The sequence below is a fragment of the Microtus oregoni genome, unplaced genomic scaffold (genome assembly GCF_018167655.1).
Source record: "Microtus oregoni isolate MIOR12 unplaced genomic scaffold, Mior012 000020F_ref0000438, whole genome shotgun sequence".
NCBI classification, from domain to species: domain Eukaryota; kingdom Metazoa; phylum Chordata; class Mammalia; order Rodentia; family Cricetidae; genus Microtus; species Microtus oregoni.
The window spans coordinates 37959785-37971665 of NW_024543079.1; positions in this window are offsets into that span (position 1 = coordinate 37959785).

Sequence of the window (11881 nt, forward strand, 5' to 3'; positions counted from 1 at the left end):
GACACACATGTGAGTTCTGCCCCAAACCAAAATTCTTTGGGGGACAGTAGTGGGGGTTGGTTGGTTGGTAGGTTGGTTGGTTAAATAGCTGGATTTGGGTTTTTTGTTTTGTTTTGTTTTGTTTGTTTGTTTGTTTTTTTGAGGCAGGTAGCAGGGTCTTGAGGCTGACATCAAAGCTAGAGATTCTCCTGCCTCGGTCTCCCAGGTGCTGTAATTTCAGGCACACACCACCATTCCCAGCATGCATTATAGTTCTATAATAATCTCACTTATTCTTGAGCCAATGCACAGCAATAATTACCCAGTCAGGCCTTGCTTCTAGAGAAAACATTGTTATGACTGTCAAGAGAGCAATGAAGCTCACTGTGAAAGCAAACTCTGCTCCATGGAAGCGTGACTGAAGAACCACCCTGCTCTATCTTTCACATTTGAATATTCAGGAGTCAACCATATTTCAGAGGAGCCCCGACAAACTGAACCTGACGTAAAAAGAGCTACCAGCTCCATCAGACAGACAGGTTCTGTGAGGACCAGTTGGAAGACACTCTGGAGGACAAAGAAACACCGTAGGGTCCTAAGGGCTCCCTCGGGTATCAAGCCTTCTGTGCATCTTTCAGGAAATACCTAAGATAAATAGATGGGCGCTAAGGACCCACAGACACAGGTTGTACCAGAAGGAAGAGCATTCTTGTATCAGCACTCTGCGGTTTCTCTGTGGATTGTTTTCTGGCTCTTTAGACAACTCCATGTTCACGGGAATACAATAAATAAGACTTAGTGATCTGAGGAGGTCAGATTACAGAAAAACTCCAAAGTTCCAAAAGAAGCAACTAAAGGTGCCACCCTAGTTTATTTTTGCTGCTAGAATAAAATAACCTGACAACAAGCAACTTAGGAAAAGAGTTTATTTGGCTTTAAAACTCCAGGCTACGGGTCCCTCGGTGTAGGGTAAGGCAAGACAGGGGCTTCAGTCAGTCACGTCACCCACAGTCAAGAACAGAGAGAGATCAATGCACACATGCTCGCTCACTTGCTTGCTTGTACTCAGTCCCATCTCTTCACTCTTACACAATCAGAATCCCCAGTTTAGGGAATGATGCCACCCACCCACGCACCCACAGTAGGATGGCTCTTCTCAGGAGATTCTAAATTGTGTCGGGATGGCTATTCGTGCTAACCATCAAAGGTACCTACTAGTAATTCCCTCGACTCGTTGTTTTATGAAATGGAAGGGTGAGTGGGACCAAATTGTATGGGCAAATTATAGTAGCAAGACCCAGTCTCTCAAAACACCAGCCAGCCAAGCCACCAAAGACAATAATAATCGCATTTTAATTTGGGCGTGAACTCCAGGGTGAACCTCTGGTGTTTACTGCCTCTGTAGGGTATTTAGCATTTGAACTTTCACTAGTGAACAACGAGGAATTCCTGAGAATGGAGAGGGAAAGCAGAGCCGTGTATGTAACGCGAAAGATTCCGACAGTGACCAACGTGACAAACGAATGGAGGAGCACAAGACATGAGTGGGAGCAGTAGGTCATCCTCCCAGACCACATTGGAGAAAGTGGGTGAGGGCACTCAGTGATGAGATGACCCACTGGCGGGAGCGGGCAATGGAAGGAATGGCTGGGCAGAGGGAGGGAGGAACCGATGAGGGGTCACCGGGCTGTCCAGGAGAGCAGAAAAGGACTCTGTGGCATCAAGATCTTGAGTCTGGACTAGGAAAATGGAGAAGTCTGGAGGAAAAACGATGCTCTCTCTGGACAATCTGAGTCACGGAATAGGGTAAGTTTCACGAATACAGAAACATTGCCCAGATTTCCTCACCACTTAGTTCTGCTTTGCCTGCAGCCTGTGAGAGTTTCTAGAGAACAGAACTAGTGGGCTCTGCCATGGGGAAAGAGAGAATTCGTAGAAACAAAGTGGAGACAGGGGAAGTGATGTCCACGTCCCTCTAAGGAAGGAAGTAGAGGCTTTTCAGTCCCTGCTCTCCGATTTCCTCAAAAGTCTCCTTAGAGACTGCAGGTTACGATTCAATGCCAAACTTCCAGGATCTTAAGCCATACTTAATTAAATTACAAATAAATTATAGGCTTAAACATAAAACACTATATTATAAACTACCAAGAGATATCAAAGGCAAATTTTTAGGTAACCCTGGGGATGAATTTTTTAAGATGGATCTCTAAAAGTAGAATCCAGAGCTCAAAGGTCTTTCCAACAAGGATCTTGGTGTCCTATAGCAAGCTGTCCTCCCTGTCCCTTCCTCCATCCCTATTTTTATACCACATTACTCCTCACTCTCAGAGCTTCTTGGCTGGCTTGCTCTTGGTTTTCCTAATGCTCACATCTTCCAACTCCAGGGTCTGCATGGGCTGTTCGTGTTAGTTGGAATGGGACTCTTTCCCTGTGTCTCTTCCTTCCCCACCTAGACATTATGCTGATTTTTCAAGGGGACTTCCAGAGGATGAAGGTCTCCCCACACGTGTGTCCATAGCATCCCATACATTCCCTTCCTTAATGATCATCTGCTATAGACTGGCATGGTTGTATGCCAACTCCCCTGAAATTCACACGTTGAATCCAAATCCCAAATGTAAAGACATTGGGAGATAAGGAGGCACTAGAAGTGATTGCTTTTTATGAGGGCACTACCTGGTAACCTTATAAAAGAGATCTAGAGTGCTCCTTTGCCCCTTCCACCATATGAGACTTCGAAAAAATTGTGATTTATGAACCAGAAAGTGGACCCCACCAGAATCAGCCCGCACCTTTCTCTGAGACTCCAGAACTTGTATGGTTTATAAGCCATCGACTTCATGGTGCTTTGCTATGGCTGTGCTGAGAGACTAAGACGACACCACACTTCCGGCACAAAAGTGTGGGTTCTCTGCTGAGGGAGACAGTCCAGGAAGTTAAAAAAAATGCATCTGTCTTACCACTCAACTCTTAGCTCTCAGTATGTTCCCAAGTGAAAGACCCCATCGACTACAAATGAATTTTGTGTGTGAGTGAATGAATGAAGAGATAAGCTTTTAATAATTATTCCAGCCTGCTAGGCCGACTGTAGACAAGTTTGTAGTGTACTTAGAATCCTTTTGACTGTAGCTTGATTTTTTTTTTTTAATTTATTGATTTGTTTGTTTTGCCTAGTCACGTTTGACATTCCCTACTTTCAGAAAGCCATGCCCTCCATCCTGTGTCAAGAAGGGGCCTGGACAATGAGTAAAGAAGTCGTCTGAGCTCCATGGGTGGAAGGAAAATAATTTCCAAAGAAAGAATAAGCTTCGCCAAAGAGTAAAGCCGGGAGAACGCGGCATCTAGAGAGGGGAAAGGCGACCAACGCTAACTCGAACACTCACCAACACAGTCTAAAGCAACGCTTCCAAACCCCTGTGAGGAATTGCTAGAGCAGTTTTGCAAGTGGGGCAACCCAAGCTGAAGGGCGAGCAGCTTACCCAATTACCGCACAGTAGGAGACACAAAGGCACGCCTTAAGCCTTACTCACCCAGTTTCCTCAGCCTGGAATAGCCATTCTCCGCTATGCAAAACCAAGTTCCCAAGCTAAATGGCAGCTTCAGGTAGCTTCCCTGAAGGCTTGCCCGAACTTCCTCTCCTTCTGTGAGCTTCCGGTACTTCCTGCCTGCCTGCTTCCCTCTGTCCTACTCCTAGGCTCCTTGCTTTCGCTCACCTTCCCTTGTTCCCTGAACTTACAGAACTTAAAAACAGCGGGGTTCTTTGTTGCTCCTTTCCCCACAGCTCTCCTCCAGTACTTCGCTGTTGACTGAGCCATGAAGCAAGCCAGCTACAGTGCTCCCGGCTACAGGGCTACAGGGCTCGTCCGGCTCCACTCCGGAGCCCAAGCTCCAGCTCCGTAGCTCTGCTCCTCTTCTAAGAGAACCACAGTACCTTGGCATAATCCTGTACAGGATGAAATATGCCCTCTAGGCACTAAAACCCACCAAAAGAAAGCAAACAAGAGAGTTAAAAACATATTCCCCCTCCCTTGGATATTTGTTTTCTTATTAAAACACTTTAAAATTCGTCCAGATTTTTAGTCTCGGAAACATAAACTTCTTTTCCATAAGGGTTATAAAGGGCCCTGGAGGTCTTTCATACATACCAGGTTTTCCTGAAAGCAAGATTGAGTGATCAATGACCCTTTCACTGTCATGGTAGAAAGGCCAATTCCTTCCAACTTGTCAGTAACTATCATATATGCCTATGCTAAGAAGGATTTATTTCTGTTTTGGAGACAAAATATCAAGTCTGCCATTGAAATCGCAAAGGAAACAAGTAGAGAGAACTTAGCACACATCTGGGAATCTACTGTGCACGAGACAACTAGAGAGGACGGTAAGGGGTGGGTCTGGAAAGGGGCACCATGCCACCACACACAGTGCTTCAGGAACACAAGGGAGCCATTGCAGAACAGGCTGTATTCAGGGTCATCGTGAAGTCTGGGATGGACAACCAGTGCTAGCCTACCCCCAGATAATTATCCAGTCCTATCTTCATCTTCATAAATAAGGGAAATCTCGAGAAGCGTGGGAATTGTTTAAGGTTGTACAGTGGTCAAGATCAAAGTCAGGACAAAATGCTGTGCCACACCGTGTGGCGCCTTTTGATCCCACCCTGTACTCTAGTTGCTTCAGGTTTGGCATCTTCAGTCAACCGTTCACATTAAAAACCAGGGAGGAGAGAGCCACACACTGGCCATAGGACAGTTGTCATGCATAAAAAGTCAGCCTCACGCCATATTAAAGTCTTATATTTCTCTTTATTTTAAAATATCTTGAGGTCTGGGGAATGGCTCAGTGGATAAAGCACCGTCTGTCACTCAAGCATGAGGACCTGAGTTTAAACTCCCAGAACCCATATAAAGTTGTGTATGATAACACATGTATGTAATATCAGCACTCCTACAGCTGGATGCACCAACACGGGTGATCTCTGTAGGCTCACAGACCAACCAGACAGGAGGACACAGGGACAAAACAAGAAAAGCAGCCCTATCTCAAAGTAGGCAAAAGGAAAGACTGACTCCGAAATGGCCCTCTGGTCTCTTACAGGTATGCAGTAGCACTTACATGAATGCATGCGTGCACATGTGAACACACATATACACACATGCACACATACACACAAATGCATTATACACACATAAAAATGTTTAAACACTTTGAAAAACCATAAAGCACTACGTAAGTGTTCGATTATCTTATTTGTCTGACCTATTAACTCAATATTGCCAACTTTATTGTCATCCACTTTGTTCTCACAGCCGATTTATCTTTCCATCTGAAATTCAAATTAGGCCCCACTGTAATCATCTAGTTAGGATGTTGACTTGTCTTACTGGAAAATACCTCTCCCAGAGGGCAGCGAGCATTATGGGAAGAATGCTAATGTAGACACAATGCTGTCTAAGACAAAATTGATTGTGTGAGAGAGGAATTTTAAGAGAATGTATGTCATCCTGGTCTGTGGTAAAGAAGGGAGTGAGACACACACACACAGCATTAGTCAGAATAGGTCTGGTTTTACCACAGAAACAAACTGAAATCTCAGTCATTTACCCAAGCTAAAGCCGTGTTTCTCACGCACGCAAAGTCGAGAGCAGGTGTTCCAGCTAATCTCATACCTTTACCCATACCTTTACGTATCTGGACCACGTGACTTCCATGGTTGCCGCATCAAGGGAAGTTGAGTATGACGAAGGCCCTCGTTGCATCAGCAGAACATCAATCACTTCCTGCACTCCGTTTGCTAGCCAGAGTTGGCCCTGTGTCCTCAGTCTAACTGCAAAGAAGACCAGGAAGACAGACATCCATCAGGCAGTCCCACATACGAGCAGATGGATACTTACTGAGCAATTAGTACCATACATTGATTCCAGGAAAGCAAACATCAAAAGATTTTAGAGTATTCTAATTATCTAAAAAAGCATCTACATAGGCCTTAAATGCATAAAGGCTTGATGAAACAATAAAAATAAATAAGAGAATTATTCCTAGTTATTACATTTCTTGAGGGCTTTAGTCTTTTTTATATATTTCTCTAACACAGCAATATTTAACAATAAACATTTTAATCATACTATTTTTTTAAATTCAGAAACAGGTTCAAACCAGAGATAACCCTGACTCCAATAAGAAAAGACTCAAAATAAAAGAAATGCCCTTTTGACCAGAAGATCGCAATTAGCCCAGAAGAAGAAAAGTAAGAGAAGTCCAGACACGGGGGTTGCCACACAGGAAGCCTGCTGGTGAGCTCATTTAGGAAGGGCAACCAGAACAGAAGGCAAGAAAGAGACAAAACCTCATTACTCAGCATTTCAAGAGGCAAGAGAAAGGGAATTCAGAAACAGAAAGTGTCCCTATAGGAAGGAAGAGACTAAAGCAGAGAGAAGGGGTCCTAGCTAGCCAGTTCCCCGGTGATCCCATGACTGAACCGTCTGTGTGTGTCCCTCCTCCTGCAAACTTCTGACTCTCTATCTCTTCCAAGCGAGGGCTGTCCCTCTGCTCCTATGCTCCCAGAATATCTTAGTCATACACACTTTTGAGTTTAGGTAGAAAGACTGCTTTTGATACACAAATAAATTGTCGTCTCTCTATATACTGTTTTACCGCCTAGAACTAGTTCTCAAACTCAAAGCTGTTATCCTATGAAAGGACAAAGCAAGCTGGGGGTGCAGCTCAATGGTAGTGTGCTGGACACTATATGCACAAGACCCTGGCTCAGTCCCTCACAGCCAAAAAACAGATGTGTAAAACTGATTAAGGTTCTAAGAGGCAGAACTTGGATGTCTTCCTCGAGCCCTCCAGGAGAGTCTTTCCGAGGGTTGCATGAGGTCTTGTTGGTCCGGCTTCTGCTTCCCTCACAGTCTTTGGTCCTAAGCTCTCCTGCCCATCCCTCTGCATGACCTGAGCTCTGGCTCCAGTCTTCTGACCCACTTCCATTTACTTGGCTTTTGTAACATCTGCTTAGTCCAAAACATTCCCTTTCTCTCCCCACTGAATCGCCCTCTCCAAGACCGGCTAGTGCCTCTGTCTCATGCCTTTATTACACTTAACCTCAATATGTAACTAAGTGTGTGGGGTCAGAGGTCATCGCTGGCTTCATTGTCAGCTTTCAGGAGACCAGAGACCATAGCTAGTTGTACTTGCTTGATGCAAAGTAAATGACAGGATAAAAAGTTCAGAAGTACCATAGATTTCCTTCGTCCGTTGTAACTCTTAAAAATCTGTGTGTGTGTGTGTCTGTGTGTGTGTGTGTCTGTCTGTCTGTCTGTCTGTCTGTGTATGTGTGACATGCATGTGGGTGTCCATGGAGGCCAGAAGAGGATGGATTCCCTGGATCTGGAGTTACCTGTGATTGGAGTTACAGGTAGTTCTGAGCCACCAACATGGATGCAGGGAACTGAACTTGGGTCTTCTGAAAGAATAGAAGTGCTCTTAAGCACTGAGCCATCTCCCCAGCTCCCCGAAGCTCCTCTTTTTTTAAAAACATTTTTGAACACCTACTTTGTCCCCAAATCCATGATAAGCATTTGATTTACTTATCTCGTTTGTTTGCTTGCTTGCTTCCCTGGGTCTTGTGTATCCCAGACTGGCTTAAACTCATTGCGTAGTAAGAGATCTGATCCTCCTGCCTCCACCTCCCCAGTGCTAGAATCACAGGCATATGCTACCACAACCGATCTTTCAGCTCTAGGGATTGAACCCGGGATTTTGCGCATAGTAGGCAAGCATTGTACTGAGCCACACCCCCAGTCCCGTAACTGCTTTGTAAGAGTGAGGTATCACAGGAGAATTTACCTGTTTGTCCCCACTTTACTGAAGAGCCATAGTCCTCCAGAAGTAGGATATTGTAGGATAGAATCAAGAGCTGAGTTTTAATGTTATTTCCTGCTCTTCTGTGGTCTCCATCTAAGCCTAAGCTCTTTTAACAGAGTTTAAAGTAATTGGTCTTCAAAGTACGTCCCCCGTAACATGTAACTCTAGGAGTCCCTACAGACCAAGTAGAAAGAGTAAAACTTCATTTAAAAGAGAACCAGAAAGCAGAGGGGGAGGGAGAGAGAGCAAGGGAGACTACATTAAGACACAGAGATAGCCTTGTGGTTGAGTGTAGACTCATGTCTGAATCCCATTTCCGCAACCTGCTGAAGCTCGCAACCTCAGGCGGGGATTACTTAACTTTGCTAGAACTGCACTTCCTCTTCTGCAAACTGTGCCAGAATTACCTACCTCTCTGGTCTGATAATAAGATTAAATAAGATACTGTATTGTAAAACCTGGAAGCCAATAGGGCGTTATGGACATCCTTTCCTCCTCCCAAACTGTCGTGGAATTAAAAAGAGAATTAAAGCTAAGTGGGGCATGAATGGCGCCTTAAAGTTCACTTGGCTCTTCACGTCTTACTCCTCTGAACAGGTTCCATGTCACCTGAGGAGAAACGCATCCTCTGACGAGGTCCACAAGCTAATAGTTAATTACAGGATCCCTACCCTCTCAAGAATGACAAACTCTGTAAATTCTCATAGCCCCGATAGAGCATAACTTTGCCCTCACATAACTTCTACATAGCTCCCGTATGCCTCAAATCGTTTCTGTATCTCTTATAACACCTAATGCCGTGTGAATGCTCTGTAGAAAGCCATTACACTGTATTGTTTGCAGAATGATGATAATACAGATACAATACAGTAACAACATCTGTATTGTTCAATACAATACTTCTCCTTCCCCCACCTGCAAGTATTTCTGCCTGGGGGGGGGGGGTAGGTGTTGAATTTAGCCATACAGTGCTCAGGGACACAGAAAAACAATTTTTCTTCCAAAAACATTCAGAGTTGTGCTTCTGTCTGCATTCAAGGGACTTCTTTCACATACAGGTATCATGTGCTAATTTTAAAGTAGGTTCTAAGGTTGTTGCATGTTTCCCATCTTCATGGTACATTGGCAAGACCTGCCTGAGTTCACAGCCATGTTCCACTGCATAGCATTATTTGGTCATACTGGAAGCCTTCCTTCTGCTTTCAGAGTGCCACAGAATAGAAGGGAGAAAGGAGAAAACCTTTCTAATCTTTGGGGTTTGCTTGTTTGTTTGTTTGTTTGCATTGTGTTGGGGAGTGCATTGTGTGAGCACACGTACACACACTTTGTGTAAGTGTGAGTGCTGAGGTCAGGGGTTGAGAACCGAAATCTTCCTCAGTCCCTCTTTTGTCTTACTGTTTGGACCCAGAGCTTGCAGAAATGGTTAGTCCAGCTAGCTCCATTGCTCCGGATTCCCTCACTCTACTTTCTGGTGCTGGAGTTACAAATAGGCTGCCATGGCCACCAGAATTTACTTGAGTTGTAGCTATCTCTGGTCCTCTTGCTCTTCCAGAAATCATTTTTAACTTCTGAGCTCTTCTCCCCTCCCCCGCCACAGACCGTCTTTTATTTTTATAAAATCACTAAATCACTAAAGACGAAGCATTTCAGCCTTAGAACTTGGCAGTGGTAGTGACAACGCATTCTAGTGGTCAGACTGCAAACGAGATCTGACCTAGAATCAGAATCCCGAGTTTCGAGTCCAGGCTTTGTCTGTGCCTCAGTCTCTATGACCTTCACTCGGTCATTTCCATCTTCCAAGGCCTTCAGCCACATAAGGAGCTAGGCATGGCCACTGTCGATGTGCAGTTGGAGGCTGAAGTGTGATCACTTTGTAAACCATAAGGCAATTGTCACAAGAAAAGCATCACCAAGGTTCTTTGGTTCCTTAGGATAGGTGTGATGGCACATGCTGTGCCTAAAATCCCAGCCCTCAGGAAGCGGAAGCAGGACGAGCAAAAGCTTGAGAGCAGACTCAGATGCATGGTGAGACCCTGTCAAGAACAGAAGACAGAGGGAGAAAAGGAATGAGGTGGAAGGATGAAGGAAAGAGACAGACAGACAGACCCTTTGGAGGCATAGCACCTGGGCTTACAAAGCATCTTCACATACCAGCATAGGTCAGCTTCAATCGTACATGCTTAACTTTGTGGTTCCTGAAAAGAAAATGTTGGTGTACAGCAAAGCCTGGGGAACAGAATAAGTGCACAATGTTTTCTCTGAATTATTTACAAAGCTCTGAACCAAATACATCAGGCTCAGCAAAGCCCGACCCAATGCATTTCTCCCCTGTTCCCTAAAAGAGCTGGTTTAGACACACTTGATGTACACTCCCAGGAAGGGAAGCTCAAGTGCGGAGCTCTCCCTCTCTGAACTGCCTGCGCTGTCTTTTCCCCTTAAAGCCACTTTCCAAGAAGGTCATATGGATGAATAGCCTGAGAGAGACACTGACCCAAATGGGCTGTTTCTCAACCAAACTGCCATCTGGGGATTTCTCTCCAACACAGGAATGAGATAGAGCTGGGCTGGGTGTTGCTCCAGATGGTAGAACCGAAGGTGCTTTCCCAGATTGCCAAAGAGTCTCTGCATTGTTCTCGGAAACCCAGAGGCAGCAGTGCTTCCACGGTGGCCTTTGCTTGAAAATGGCTTCCCTGTTGAAGTTTTCAAAGCCCTATTTTCCTAAGAAGTCTGTTTTCCTCTGTGGACTGAGGCATCACGGCGATGACTCTACAGGCCCTCGAGTGACTGCAGCCCTCATTAGTGTCATCATTTATGTTGAGTTGCATCTCCATAGCAGCCCACACTCACAGTGCACCTTGCAATTGTTTCTTAGTGATTGTCCTCACAAGATGTCCGACAGGCAGAAGATGACAAGATTAACGTTTCTGCATCGCCTACAGGGACCTAAGGGAAGCAGAGATGTGGAGTTAGCTGGCTGCCGTCGCTGCTCACAGATCTGTTTAGGGACGCCCACACTTTGGCTCCAAACTTCTTTGGCACTTATTCTACCTTCATTTATGATGCCGCTCAGCTTTGACTCCTGTTTATAAATACAACACAAGGAGGGGGCAGGCTGGGCAGCAGAACTGGAACTGGAGAGTCTCCATATGCAATAGAACCAATGAACATCTAAACAGCTCCATTATTTATGACTAAACAGAACCAGAGGGAATGCTTCATCCAACTCCCAGAAGCTTCGTTATTCCTAGTCCCGTGCTTCTTTTGATCCCACGTTCCAGTGGTTCCAGGGGCTTGCCTTTCTCTCTTTGCTGTTTTTTTTTTTCTTTTCTTGTCTACCACCCACTTCCTTTATTTAAAATTTAAGTTACTTTAATGCCAACTAGGAGAGCTGAGACACAGCGGTCCTGAGAGTTTCGTGTTCTGCCACCTGAACTGGACTGGCCTCTAGGTACTGTCTCTAATAAAGATGACCAGGCAGTACTGTTTCCGTGTCATAGGTAAGAATCCATACCTTCCTTTCCCACAGCCTCTACTCTCCCATCTATGGCTTTGTCCCTTCCTGCGGAAGTGGGCAGCTATCCTTGTCCACCTCTGATCTTTCCTTAGGGAAACTCGACCTTGTCTTTAGGTAGTGAGACAGGGTCATGTATCACATGGCTGAGGCTGAGAGTTCTCTCCTGATGCTGTGATCTCTGTAGGAAATGTGTTGACATTATTCAAAGGAGTAAAAAGACCCAGACCTTTGTGGTCAGTGGCACTTTTACGGCCCCTACCCTCTAACCATAAGGCTGTTGTTCCATACTCAGATTGCTGACCTATTCAAGCAAACCTTCCTCTTCAGAAGGGAGAGGGAAACCTCATTTTGCCTCAAATGCCATACCTTAGCTGTTAATTATCTTGCCCATTCATGCTCAGTCCTGGGGCACAATAAACAAATTAGATCAAACCCAAAGTGTACCTCTGAAGCTGCCATCCTACTCAGTCCAGCCCTCTGATTGGAGGGTTTCTGCCCTCATCTTCCACCGAATGCTCTTAGGTTCTT